Genomic DNA, 15,213 nt, shown 5'->3' on the forward strand with positions numbered 1-15,213 from the left:
GTATTGAGGTTACACATGTGCAGCAAGGTGTTATATTAACACAGAAGAAGTTCACAAAAGAACTTCTTCAAGACTGTAACATAGATGTTTCTAAGACAACTAAAATCCCTTTGCCAACCACAATAAAACTTCTAGCAGATGAGGGTGAACTCTATCACAATCCAATTCAATATAGGTCTTTGATTGGGAAGCTCAATTTTCTTACACAAACCAGACTTGATCTATCTTTTGCTGTCCAAACCCTTAGCCAGTTTATGCAACACCCACGGATTCCTCATGTTCAAGCTCTCCAGCATGTACTTAGATACATCAATGCAACAGTTGGCCAGGGTATACTCTTGAAAGCAAATACACAACTTACTTTGCAAGCTTACTCCGATTCTGACTGGGCATCCTGCCCCAACTCCAGAAGATCTGTTACTGGCTATCTTCTACTTCTTGGCAACTCACCTATTTTTTGGAAATCCAAGAAGCAAAGTACTATTTCGAGGTCCTCCTCTGAGGCAGAGTACAGGGCTATGGCAGCAGCCTCAGCTGAAGTCACTTGGGTTGTCAACCTAGAGAGTTAGGGCTTTCTAATCTGCTTCCTGTTCAGCTCAGAAATGACAATCAATCTGCCATTCATATTGGCAGGAATCCAGCCAAAGCTAAGATGCATTTTGATGACTCGGCAATATTAAAGCTCTTCTTGGTTCTTTAGTTCTTTATCCTTTTTGTAAGTAGTATATATAAATAAGGTGTTTTGTTATAATGATAATTACAATTTTAAGAAACAATAAAAGAAGAAAACATTTCATCCTAGAGAGAGAACTTCTTCAAGAATCTTCTCTGAAATTTGTCACTCTTCTTCTCTTCTCCTTCACTCTCAACACATGCATTTCATCACAATCTGGATGAATCAATTAAGCATTCTGTTTTGCAACACACTGTCACATGATTCACTACTCTCCTTGCGAATCGTGAATCAAAAAAGCGAATTATGGTCGGTTTTGGGCTATTTAAGGGTCATTTTGAGCGAATTACAAATTCAAAAAGCGAATGACGAATTATGTTACACTGATCTTAAACCTAGGGTCGCTCGAGAATAATCGAAAGTTGAGATTTAAGAAATGGGTGAAACTCGGGATAGTCTAGTCAAATTTTCTCTCCCTTTTCCCTGAGGAAGGGTAGGGGGATCTTGCACCAAAGAGTGTGTGTATGCTCACGTAATTTCTTCCTCACATGATCTCCAGTTCTCCAATAGGATATATGGCGTTTAAGATGGGGAATGTGAAATAGTGCACAAATGCAACCGGGTGCAACAGCACAAGACAGTAAGGCAGGGAAGATTTTGGAGGTCTCGCATACACTACATAGGCTTCGGTGATGTAGTTACTAGACTAGCCGGCTGCGCTTAAATTGTTTTGATGTAATGAAAATTATCCAACAAATCTCAAATAAGGTAAGAAAATGATTACCTTTACAATATATACGCCGGAATAAAAAGACACGTCTCTGGACTGGCGTGTCCCGTGTCGAACACGTGTCGGACACGGACACGCGAAAATTCGTGTCCGACATGCCAAATGAAGTGTCCAATATTTTAATATTTTTTCGGACACGCGGACATGACAAGGACACGGAAGGGACACGACAAGCAGTTAAAGACACAATTTTAAGAAAAAAAATAAAAATAACAGTTGAAATATTGTTCTTGATTTTTTTTATATTCTCTTTGAATATTTGTTAATTGTTATTTGTTAATGTTAAATTGTTAATGTGTTATTTGTTAATCTTGATTAATCTTAATTTACCTATTTATTTGGTTTTCTTTGATTTAGTTTGTATGACTATTTTTAAATACTCATGTTGTTTATTTGGTACTTATTTGTAGTTTATGTGAGTTTTATGTTTTTAAAGTGTTTATTTACATATATCAAATGAAAGATTGTAAAATTATCTTTAATTTGATATATTTATTATATTACCATTTTCGTGTCCCTGTGTCCGCCATTTTTATGTTGGCGTTTTCCCATACGCGTGTTGTGTCCGTGTCCGTGTCCGTGTCCGTTTTAGTGCAACCTAGATCGATTCCAAGTTTTGCAATAGCTGCAGCTTCAGATATTTTCGTCACTATACCTCCAGTTGTGTCATGAGCTGCTACCGTTATCTCAACTGTCGACAATAGAGGAATTAGTTCATATCTAGCACCTTTGCATGGAGCTTATTCAGAACGATAATTCACAATATCATAAAACAACACTAACGGATTCCATAAATAAGTTTTCGTATAGCCGACCTCTAATTTCTAAGTAGCCAATAAGAAGATACTATATTTCCGAAATCCCAAAACCTTATTCATAGACATTCAAAAAGTTTATATAGAGGTGACAACAATTTCTCATCAAACATCTACTAGCAGTAAGTATATAGAGATTTGAATACCCTAGTCACTGTAAGAAAAAAGCAACTGGAACCGGGAACTAGAGGTGTCATTCAGGTCATCGAGTTGATTTTGAGTTAGATGTTTTGAGTCGGTTTGAAATCAGGTTTTGTGTCCGTATTGTTTTATACGTAATTGTAAATCAATTTTGAAGTCATGTCAAATCGGATTCGGTTACAAGGTCGGATAAATTTCGGGTCATCGAGTCTGTTTTGAACACCTCTACCGGGAATATGTCATATGGTAACATTAATCAGCACTTTACAGGGGCACTTAAGGTTGCATTTTACATACCAATAATTTTAAGGATCTTAAAAAGAATGTCATAATATTTTCAATTGTTTTATAGGAATCTATTATATGATTGATGATGAACAAGTAAAAAGACTAAATTCATCTTTCAAATAGCATTTAAGTATGAAATTATTAGCTGCTACTACTACTCACCTTGCCCATTCTTTGTTTTTGGTGCAGGATTCACTCATGCCAGCTCCCATCTCCGTTAACAGCTGTTACAAGCTAAAATGAATCACGCTTCAATCCAGAAACATGCATCGACAAAGAAACTCACACAATGTACAGTCCGCAAAGATTGCACACCTATCTCTTTTAACAATATGGAGCCAGGTTCTGATGGAGGACGGTCATATACTCCAAAAACATCTGTCTTGAAAGATGAATGTATAGGACAAGATATAAGAATGCTAACTAAATTCATATATATATATATATATATATATATATATATATATATATATATATATATATATATATATATATATATATATATATATATTTATATATATATATATATATATATATATATATATATATATATATATATATATATATATATATATATATATATATATATATATATATATATATATATTGTTGAATATTTAGAGTATATAAGCCTAGATTTGTATATGCCACATATTTAGTATAGTAGTGGGACTTAAATAAATATATTATAAGTCCAAATTAAATGCCTCAAAGAATTTGATGAATCATTACTTTGATTCATAAGTTTTGTTTGGTGAAACATTACTTTGTTTCATAAGTTTTGTTTGATGAAATATTACTTAGTTTCATAAGCTTTGCTTGGTGAAACATTACTTTGTTTCATAAGCTTTCCTTGGTGAAACATTGCTTTGTTTCATAAGCTTTGCTTGGTGAAAAAGCTTTGCTTGGTGAAACACTTTTGTTTCAAAAGGAGGTATTGTTTCATGCATAACTCTATAAATAGAGGTTGCATGCCAAGGGACATTCCATCCCAATTTCATATCATTTATGATTTCTCTCTTAAGAATACTCTTATTCTTGTTTTTCCTTTCATGAGATAATATTGAGAGAGTAATTAACTCTTAATATTATTAAAGTTCATAATTCACAACAACACTTGTATTTACTATTGCAATTTCCTTGTGCTACGATTTTTTTGTGTAGATTGTATCTCATTGTGAATTTCATTTATCATCCCAAGCACCTTTGTGGGAGAAAATCACAATAGAAAAGTGCATGAACGCCTTCTACTCATATCAAGTTTCCAAGCGACTTCTCTGATTGTCGCAACCTTATCTTCATGATGTCCATTTGGTGTTTTACAAAGCAAGGAGTTCCATTTTCATCCACACAAGGGAAATACAAATCGGTTTGTTTTATTTGTATTAGCATTATATTTCCAATAATCTATTGTGATAATTTTTCAAAGATGGCAAGTGTTAAGGATCTCGTTAATATTTTTCATCAAGTTGGACAATTATTTCGGCTTGAGGTTCTGATGATAGCAAATGAAATATTTATTTTCATGGGTATCTTTAGTAAGAAGATGTATCATGGAAAACAAGTAAGTTTTTCTTGAGATTTAATAATCATAAATTATATATGATATTTTGTGTTTAAATTTGTGAAAAAAGTTTTTACATACATTTAAATCTTCTTTTGAATGATCATATACATGTGTTCAATTTTAATTTGAAGTAAAGCATATGGGTAATAGTATTTTACAAAGATATGATCTAGAGAAGTGGGTATGTGTTATTTTTGATGATGAATATTTATGATGGAAGTCATAAAGTGTTATTTTTCTTAATAATTTAATTAAGAAAAGAGAATAGAAATCTATTCATGTGATCATCATGGTTAATAGGGTAATGAAATTTTATAGTATGGAATAAAAGTACCTCAATGTCAAGATTTATATATTATATATAAATTAAAATTGCCAAGTAGGCATTAAGTATGTGTTTAATCGGATATTGATTGATTAAAGAATGATTATGTTCTATACTTGATGGAATTAATTCTTCATGAGGCTTGCGTAAAGAAAGTGATTAATTTTGTTTTATCATGTTGATAATTGATGTATGTCATGTAGCATCAAAACCAAAGGTATGATAATTTTGTTTAGCATAGTTTCGATTAATCTCAGTTTGTTGATTTGTAATTATTTTATTTTATTGTTAATTATGAAATAAAGTATCAATTTTATTGATGTAACCATTTTTGTGGTTAGTTATGGTAGTTATTTGCGAATAACTACTTATAAGTAAATGATAATTTTATTGACTTTTGTCAAGTATCTCATGATGAGACCAAATTAAAGTGACATATATTTTATATACCCAAATTTATTCAATAAAAAAAAAGAAAATAAAAAATAAAAGGGGTAATGATTTTTATTGAAATACTCAAATGAGTTATGTAATTACCCAAGTCAATCTAGTTATATTATAACTAAGATTAAGGGGTAGAATTTATATGTCATGTAGATATAATGTTTATGTATATGGAGCATATTAAATTTAAATTTAATATGGTCGGACCATTATTTATAATAATTAAGATTAAATTATTATGTACAATTTCAACAATGTTGAAATTATCATTAAATGGTTGTTACATATCATTGCTTATGAATATAGTTGTGAAATAAATGTTATTCTATATAAGAGAATAAATTAATTTGCATGGATTTTGCAAATTATGCTTTATGGCGATTAAAATTCCATGATGTTTATAAATTAAATTATTATTACACTAGTGGAAAAAACTTTATTTGCTACGGTTATTTGGCCATAGTATGCTGCGGTATTGGCCCGCAGCAATAGTGATAGCAGCAAATGGCCTATTTTAAATGCTGCGGTTTAAAACCGCAGCAAAAAAAGGCTATTTGCTGTGGTCTTCTTAAAAAACCGCAGCAAATAGTGTTTGACTATTTGCTGCGGTTTTTAAGAAGCCCGCAGCAAATAATAGCCTTTTTTTCGTTTAATAGTGTTAAATAATCCAATAATGTAATTAAATTACATGATTATAATCTTACATGATGTCGTTTACAAGAAAAACTACCCATTGAACCATTGATACCACATACATAAGAAATTATTCACATTCAAATAATATATAACTACATATATACATAAGTAAATTATTCACATTCAATCTACCTAAAAATCATAATTAATTAAAATTATTAACATTCAAATATTCAAGTACATACATAAATAAATTATTCACATTCAAACTTGAAAAAGAACAAGACTAGCCCTAATTTCGTGGCTTTTGAAGGAAAAGCAACAATGGAGGGTTGAAGAACTTAAACAAAGATGGAGAAGAAAATTCGTGCAACGGGTGGTTATTGAAGCAACAAATTTCAACAACACAGGAACTTGAAGAATTTAAACAAAGTCGTGGGCTTTGGAAGATGATGAACGAAATGAAGAGAAAACACAGTAGAGTCGTATGATTTGAAAAACTTGAAGAACTTGAAGAGATTTTTCGTGGGTTTCTAAAGAAAAATTTTCTGAAATTGAAGAGATTGAAGAAGAAGACAGCCGTCGTCGTGGGTTTTTGAAGAAAGTTATTTTAGGGTTTTAAGCAATAGAACGTCAAAACGCGTTTTTTATATTTTTTTAACTGACTATTTGCTGCGGTTTTACTGATGCCCGCAGCAAATAATGCTTATTTGCTGCGGTTATATAAAGCCCGCAGCAAATAAGTGCTTATTTAACGGAAAAAAAAAATTATTTTATTTTATTTTTTTTGATACTTATTTGCTGCGGTTTTTATTAGAACCGCAGCAAACAATGCTTACTTTTTTTATTTTTTTATTTTTTCCGTTAAATAAGCACTTATTTGTTGCGGGCTTAATAAAACCGCAGCAAATAACGCTTATTTGCTGCGGGCATCAGGAAAACTGCAGCATTTGTACAATATATTTTTTTTATTTTTTATTTTTTTGCTATTTACTGCTGCGTTTAAGGAAAACCGCAGCAAATGACACGCAGAAAATGAGGTTTTTTCCACTAGTGTTACTAGTTTGTAATAATAATTTTGGTATGTTTATTTGATTCATTTAAGTAAATAGATGGTGTATAATTTATTCATAAATTATATGTGACAAGTTGATTTATTTTATTAACTATAAATTATTTATAAGTATTTACTTATAAAATTGTGTCCTTTAAGACATGTAAATTATCAAGTGGTATGATAATGTATTTTATGCCTTAAGCACAAAATGTATATTATGGTAAATATAATCCATAATGTTTAATATTTATTTATTATTACTAGTTTGTAATAATGTGAGAAATTTTCTCAAATTATACATAAATATATGTAGGAAATTCAATTTTGAATTGAATCACAAAGAATTATCATTTCTATTTGTGATTGAATGTTTACAAATAGGGGAGGTAATTTTAAACTTCCAAGTGTAAATCAACGAAGAAAATATTTTATCCATAAACTTTTGTCTTAAGTTTAGACAAAAAGATTAAATTATCTCTTGTTTGAGATGTTTAATAACAAGTCATTTTCAAGAAAAAATGCGCACTAAGAAATTTGATGATTGGTCAAAGTAACTAGAATAATGTTACTTCTAGTGTTGCATATTTATTTAATGTGGAAGGAGACCCATTGACTTTTAGTGATGCTATGGCATCACAAGATAGTGCCTTTTGGATAGAGGCAATAGATGATGAGATGCAATCCATCACGGGGGATAATACTTGGGTATTAGTAGATCTCCCACCGACTTGTAAACTAATTGGTTGCAAGTGGATCTTCCGCAAGAAGATGAAAATTGATGAAACTATATTGTCCTTTGGATTCAAGTTGAATCAAGCGGATAAATGCGTTTATAGCAAATTTGATAACCATGACATTTGAGTTATCATTTGCTTATACGTGGATGACATGCTCATCTTTGGTACTAGTTTAGTACATATCCAAGAGACAAAAGACAAAGGATTTTTTGTCTAAATCCTTCCAAATGAAGGATATGGGGGAGGCCGATGTGATCTTAGGCATAAAGATCAAAAGAGATGGTGGTCGTATTAAGCTTAGTCAATCTCATTATATTGATAAAGTGCTTAATAGGTTTAAATTGCAAGATTCGACACCAATCTCAAGTCCCATGGAGCAAGGTATGAAATATACCAAGCCTACCGGAAAACCAATTTCTCAATTAGAGTATGCAAAGATTATTGGATCTTTGATGTATGCTATGACATGTACAAGGCCGGACATAGCATTTGCGGTTGGTAAATTGAGTAGATTTACTAGTAAACCGGGTCCCCAATATTGGTTGACGATAAGGAGAGTATTACGATACTTGAAAGGAACCATAAATTATGGTATAACTTATAGCGGTGAACCTCCTATTTTGGAAGGTTATTCCGATGCTAGTTGGATCACTAATGAAGAGGATAATTCTTCAACTAGTGGTTGGGTGTTTGTTTATGGGGGAGGTGCCATTTCATGGGCTTCCAAGAAACAAATGGTAATAGCATATTCCACTATGTCTGCGGAAATTCATTGCACTCGCCTCGGCGGCAAATGAAGCGGAGTGGTTAAGGAATCTCATGTTTGAGATACCTTTGTTGCCAAAGCCAATTTCACCGGTGGCAATTCATTCGGATTGCACAATGGCTTTGGGAAGAGCTTATAGTCAAGTGTATAATGGTAAGTCGAGACACATTGCTCTTGGACACAGTCTAGTGCAAGATCTTATCATTCATGGGGTCGTAACTCTTGACTATGTGAACACCAAGTTCAATTTGGCTGATTTTTTCACAAAAGCCATGAGTAAGGTTTCAATTGAACAAGCGTCAATAGAGATCGGTTTATGTCAATAAAGTTTAAAGGAAAGTCCCAATTCACACACAAGTAGCATTGTGTCTTGAATTCAATGTGGTAAAGTCCTTTAAAGTCTTTGAAAGCAACACGAATGAATGACCCATAGTTGCTTTAGACCGTGATGACAAGGTAGTCACTTAAGTTCTCAAGGTCAAGGGTTGAAGAACTCTTGGTGGTATCCTATCACGAGGATATGTTTTACGTAGTGAGAACCTACCTATATAAGTTTGAAGTTTTGGCCGCTTCAAGTAGTCAAGATTGGCATATCCGACTATGATAAACTTATGAATAGATATGGACACGGCCCTATATAATGTGTCAAGGTAAATGACAATGTGTTATTGGCTTTGTGTGTATTTAACCTTCAAGTGGTTGGATGGGCTAGTTGATTCAATCCGTAAGGACATCATTCTAGTTCGATCGCTTGTGACGCGTTTTATACTAGGCGTTAATTCAATCCGTAGGGACATTAGCGTTGATGCGTGAAACGGAATTATATACATAATGTGTAAAGGAAGAAGGAGGTTTCTTATACTCTAAATGGGGGAGGATTGTTGAACATTTAGAATATATAAGCCCAGATTTGTATATACTACATACTTAGTATAGTAATGGGACTTAAATAAATATATTATAAGTCCAAATTAAATGCCTCAAAGAATTTGATGAATCATTACTTTGATTCATAAGTTTTTCTTGGTGAAACATTACTTTGTTACATAAGTTTTGTTTGATGAAATATTACTTTGTTTCATAAGCTTTGCTTGGTGAAACATTACTTTGTTTCATAAGCTTTCCTTGGTGAAACATTGCTTTGTTTCATAAGCTTTGCTTGGTGAAACACTTTTGTTTCAAAAGGAGGTATTGTTTCATGCATAACTCTATAAATAGAGGTTGCATGCCAAGGGACATTCCATCCCAATTTCATATAATTTATGATTTCTTTCTTAAGAATACTCTTATTCTTGTTTTTCCTTTCATGAGATAATATTGAGAGAGTAATTAACTCTTAATATCATCAAAGTTCATAATTCACAACAACACTTGTATTTACTATTGCAATTTCCTTGTGCTGGGATTTTGTTGTGTAGAGTATCTCATTGTGAATTTCATTTATCATCCCAAGCACCTTTGTGGGAGAAATATCACAATAGAAAAGTGCATGAACGCCTTCTACTCATATCAAGTTTCCGAGCGACTTCTCTGATTGTCGCAACCTTATCTTCATGATGTCCATTTGGTGTTTTACAAAGCAAGAAGTTCCATTGCCATCCACACAAGGGAAATACAAATCGGTTTGTTTTATTTGTATTTGCATTATATTTCGAATATATATATATATATATATATATATATATATATATATATATATATATATATATATATATATATATATATATATATATATATATATATATATATATATATATATATATATATATATATATATATAAAAACTACTGTTAAATATAATAAAAGTATAAATAAATAAATACATTAAACAACTAATTAGCTATTAACAAGGTTGTTAGAAGCGGGATCTTAGCTAAGATCGATACAGCTAGGATCGAAATCGGTAAAATTGGATCGTAGGATCATCAGATCCTACAAATATATTTTGATACGCTATAGATTATTGAATATCAGTCATATTTATTTAATTTAGTTCATAATTATGAACTGCTAATCCGTATGTACATATTTTCATGATAATAATGAGAATAAATTATTTAATTATATTTATATGTAAATAAAGGCTAGTAGATAAGATTTTTTTTTAATGATTGAAACTAGAAAAAATTACCGTGAATAATACAACTTTCTACCTTTTTTCCTACAATAATACCAGCTATTAATTTAACACGAATAATATAATCTTTGAGGGGTAATGTCTCCTAAGATCCTTTTAACTTGTAGGTGACCTATTATTATACATCAATTGTTAATGAAAAGGAAAAAAAAAAAAAACAAAACCCTTTACTACGCTTCTACCAACTCCACCACCACAGCCCCACCCTACCTTAGTGTTGGCAGCCTCCCTTCCCCACCACAATTTCCCACCTCATGAAAATTAGAACAACCCCCAATTCCATCCCCAACCGACATTACCAAAAAGCCGTTCCCACCAGTCACTCACCCTTGCTCAAACACCAAAAAAAATTCATACTATTGTTTAGTAAAAAAATCAAAAACATTAGCAAAAAGGTTATCACAAAAATGGATTGTTGTGATTGCAAACAAAAAATAGTGTATCACCGTCTCTTATATGCTGTATCTCACCAATTTTAGCTCCTTATAATGATGAGAATGTTGTAATACAATTGAATTTGAATTTTTCACCACCAATTACTAGTAGTCTTCAATTTGAATTTGAGAATATTGTTATTAACATAGTTAAGATCTAGATCGCTTGCATGTTTTTGTATTATAGAGTCGTAGAATTGTAGATTAGAATCACGATTCTGATAACTATGGCTACTAATCATAATATATATATTTGAATTTCATACATTACTAAAAAAATAACGTATCAATAAATACAATAACATTGAAAGATTATGTTATATATGGATGGATACTACAAAAGGGGGTGAATTGTAGTATATGCGTTATTTTAGATCTTATGAGAGTTTTTCAAATCTTTTGCGGAATTAAAGACTTGAACATGTAAAGCTTAAATGAAAGAGACACACGATTTTACGTGGAAACCTTCTAGCCTTAAATAGAAAGAAAAACCACGACCCCACGGGATTTATAAAAATTTCACTATATTTTAAGCAAATCGTTATACCTTACATAAAACGCACTTACCTAGTCTCTCAGCTTTGAGCAAGCTAGCTATTTACGAGTTACTCCCTTCTTGAACTTAACTCTAAGTTCTCAGCTCTCTTTTGTGGATTCACTCAAATCCTCTTACCCAATTAACAAGAGTTCACTACAAATTCTCTTACCCAAATTACAAGAGTTCAATACAAACTCTCTTACTAAAATTACAAGAGTTCACTCAAAGTCTCTACCCTTCTCTTAAAGTACAAACTCATCGCTCGATGAGAATACAAGCTCTACGTATGATGAAACATTAGATTATATTAATATACTTGTGAAACAAGAACATAACATGACGTGACAGGAACTTTAGGAACAAACGTCAAATATGTATTTAGGATATTACGTGAGACTCAATATTTATGAAGCCCATCTTTTAATGAAGTAAATAGTCTTGAGAAGTGAATACCCATGCTGGAGTTTTGGAGACTCACTTTCTAATTGATTAACGAAAGTATTTATATAAGCATGGGAATAACCATTTTCGGCAAGTTAACTTCCCACTACTACCCATTAACTTCATAACTTCCTAGACCTTTATAATTAGGAAAGTGGAAAATAATGTCAGTTAATTCATTCCCTTTAACACCCATGTTCCTAAGTTTAAGGGTGATGCTTATGACTTTTACTGTTCCAATAACCGCTTCATTTAATTTACCGTAAAACATAATTTTTTTTTATAAAAAAAATACTTTTCAAATAATCCCATAAAAATATTTAAAAAAAAAATTGAAAAAATATATATTTTCTTATAGAACAATTTGTAACACCCCTGAATTTCCAACCCCTTTAATGAAAGCAAAAATTGCGAGGGACGGGAGGAAGTTCGGGTGTTACATAAAAGGAAAAGAAAAGAAAAGAATTTAAATACACGTTAAAGATTAACTTAAAAAGGTGAGTGAGTGGTAATTTCGGTAGCATCTCTTCTAAAAGTTGAGGGTGTGACCAAGTAAGTAAATAAGATAACACAACTAAAACAATCCAAGACCTCAATGCCTTCCAAAATATGTCATGACGGAATGAATCATCGTCGGCTCCTCAAATCATCAACTCCAATACAGATCGTGGTTCCAGTGTTAACGCATCAGTTTTAACGGCTACAAAAGAAGTAGTTTTACGGGCATACATCCAAAACTACACAGCGGAACATGAATCATACAAGGAGTCTCATGGTTTCATACAAAAGAATTATACAATCCAAAACTTAACAAATAATACAAGAGCTACAACATCAGGCTAATCGTATAGTAATGGCTACAATTGCACTCTATTTTTTCCCCAATGCCATGCAAAAGAAGTTCCTATACCTGTTATGCCAAGTTATGATCCTCCTGTTGCTCAACATAATGACAATAGTCAAATGTGTCATAGCGGGAACATCATAGGACGTCATGAACAACAACAACAAACATATACATGCCAGTAATCAATGAACTTATAACAATTAGAGTCATTGAACAAAACGATAAACAACGATATAGTATAGCAATAATGAATCTACTCATTTGTCTAACACTTCTATTTACCCATGATTTCTCTTTCAAACTACTAATCCCTCGAAGTTTATTCAAGGGTAGTGGATCTTTCCTCTATTCATGGCATAGTGACATGGCTAAGAGAATTATTGGCCACCCGATGCCTATGGCAAAGTATGAGCTCATACCCCCTCCAGCTGACCTTCTCGGGTTCTACCTTCTGGAAAACTAATACACTGGGATACCAATCCAGTGAAGAGGCCACCATATTGGGGTTTACAAGGCCCGCATGGTAACACCTCAGTCAAGGGGCGATATCGGCCATCCGGCGCCTAATGACAAAAGTATGCTCATATCCCCCTTACGGTGGTCGGATCTCACCTAGAGGACTACTAAATCAACCGGACATAATCCAGTTGGGTCACGCCAACTAATCATAATCAAGGCTCAATAACTACGTAATGACTTTGATACCACACACAACCATAGTGTGTTCTCTACTACTTAGGAATTTGTTCTCATAGTCTCCTAATGCTTTAGTTCTACTTGCCTATACCACTATTATGATTATTCGATGACATAGTTTACTTTTCGGCGCTCTATAATTCTAATACGAAGCATATAATCATGAAATATTGATAATAACTTGAAACTATGAACATGATAATTAATTACTGCGTGTACGTACCTGCAAGCGTCACTGCACAACCAAAAGTTACTAAAGTCACCCCACTAAGGTTCTACTTTCCTCTTATGAATTGGGAACCTATACAAGTTAGGAATAGAACTAATAAGTTCCCTTAACCACTTTGTCATACTTACTAAATGTCCAAGTAACCACTATCACCTATTCAACATGAGTTTTTAATTACCCTAGAACGCACACAACTCATTCAATAAAAGTCAAAGTCATTAACTCAACACAACATAAGTCTTTTTCACCAATTTAAGAGTAAAAGCATATGTGAATCTTTCCTTTTCATCAACTAATTTTGAGTATATCGGTTTGTGTTACCCAAAATAACCAATCCAAACTAAGCCTTACAATTTTAATATAACACTTATACGGCGATAAGGCAAATCTTAGAGTTATCAAATCGCGATATGATTTGTTACATTCTCCAAAGCTAGAAAGAACTATGATCAATCATTGCGACAAGTAACTTAACAACCTTTTACAATAAGTTAGTATTATTCTCATGGCCTCACTAAAATTATGCATCATGACTTCAACAACAACCTAATAGGAGTACTTGTAACTCATAACAACCCACAATAATTAGCAACTATTACTCCCAATCAACAACCAAAACAATTTCTATAGTCAACTATAATAAAATCATTACTAACTAAATATATCATAATCACAATTAACACAACTAAACCTTAAAACAACTTATGAAATTATAAAATCAATTATCGCACCACCAACATATAACATTAAAGCACACACTATTAAAATATCATCCCTAAATTAAAGCCTAATCAATTCATTGTTCAAAGATGACATCTTTAATTACTACCCATACTATGATTCAAAGAAACTAATGCACAATCAACACACAACCCATAATTTCTAATCACACTTCAAACCCTAAATCATAAATATTCAATTCATCCAACCAACTCTTACCCATAAAAAGGTTCAATGAAATCAACACAAAACCAGCACTTAACTCATAAACTTTATATATTTCAATTGGAAACAAGATGAAATCAAATAGGAGAAAGGAGATGGCTCACAAAAATAAAACTAGCAAGAGGGTGAAGAAGTGAGTGAAGGTCGTGGAGGTGGTGGCACGAGGCCAAAAACCGGCTGCCTGCATCCTTGTTTGCTGGCGGTAGGCTGGGCGAGAGGGGGTGCTGCAGACGTGACTCCTCGTGGGGGAGGGAGGCTTGGTCTGCTCATGGTGGAGGAAAAAAAATGAGGCAGGTGGCCTGGTGGTGGTGTGCCGGCTGTGGAGGAGGGAGGAGAGAAGGGAAGAGGAGAAGAGAGGGAAGGGAGGCATGTCTTGAGGGAGTAATCGTGTTTACTACTTAAAACTCTAACTCCTTTTTTAATTTTATTTATCTATTTATTTTTTTTATTAATTTATTTATCTAGATTCAACTTCTTGTGAGGGACCTTCGTGTGTTCACAAATTTTAATAAAATAATAATTTTGTTTCGAACCTCTTTATTTTAGTAATCGCAAATCTATATATATTTTTTCTAATATAATTGTGTTAATATTTAAATTCGTGTATGAAAAAAATTTATTAAAGCTCATTCAAAAATAATTTAATATAATTGTAAAATCTTTAAAAGTTATTAAAATATTAAATAATTACGTAATTCAAATCTCGG

General features: G+C 32.4%; 1 long non-coding RNA gene across 1 annotated transcript; it reads right to left on the minus strand.

Annotated features, from left to right (window-relative positions):
• Positions 1-12,157: 12,157 nt before the first annotated feature.
• LOC130799722 (uncharacterized) lies at positions 12,158-14,877 on the minus strand. The gene is made up of 3 exons (XR_009039329.1): positions 14,611-14,877; positions 13,556-13,633; positions 12,158-12,723 (listed from the first exon to the last, which is right to left on the minus strand). It is a non-coding gene; the product is annotated as an uncharacterized LOC130799722 (long non-coding RNA).
• Positions 14,878-15,213: the final 336 nt, after the last annotated feature.

This window comes from Amaranthus tricolor, chromosome 14 (assembly GCF_026212465.1).
Source record: "Amaranthus tricolor cultivar Red isolate AtriRed21 chromosome 14, ASM2621246v1, whole genome shotgun sequence".
Lineage (NCBI taxonomy): Eukaryota > Viridiplantae > Streptophyta > Magnoliopsida > Caryophyllales > Amaranthaceae > Amaranthus > Amaranthus tricolor.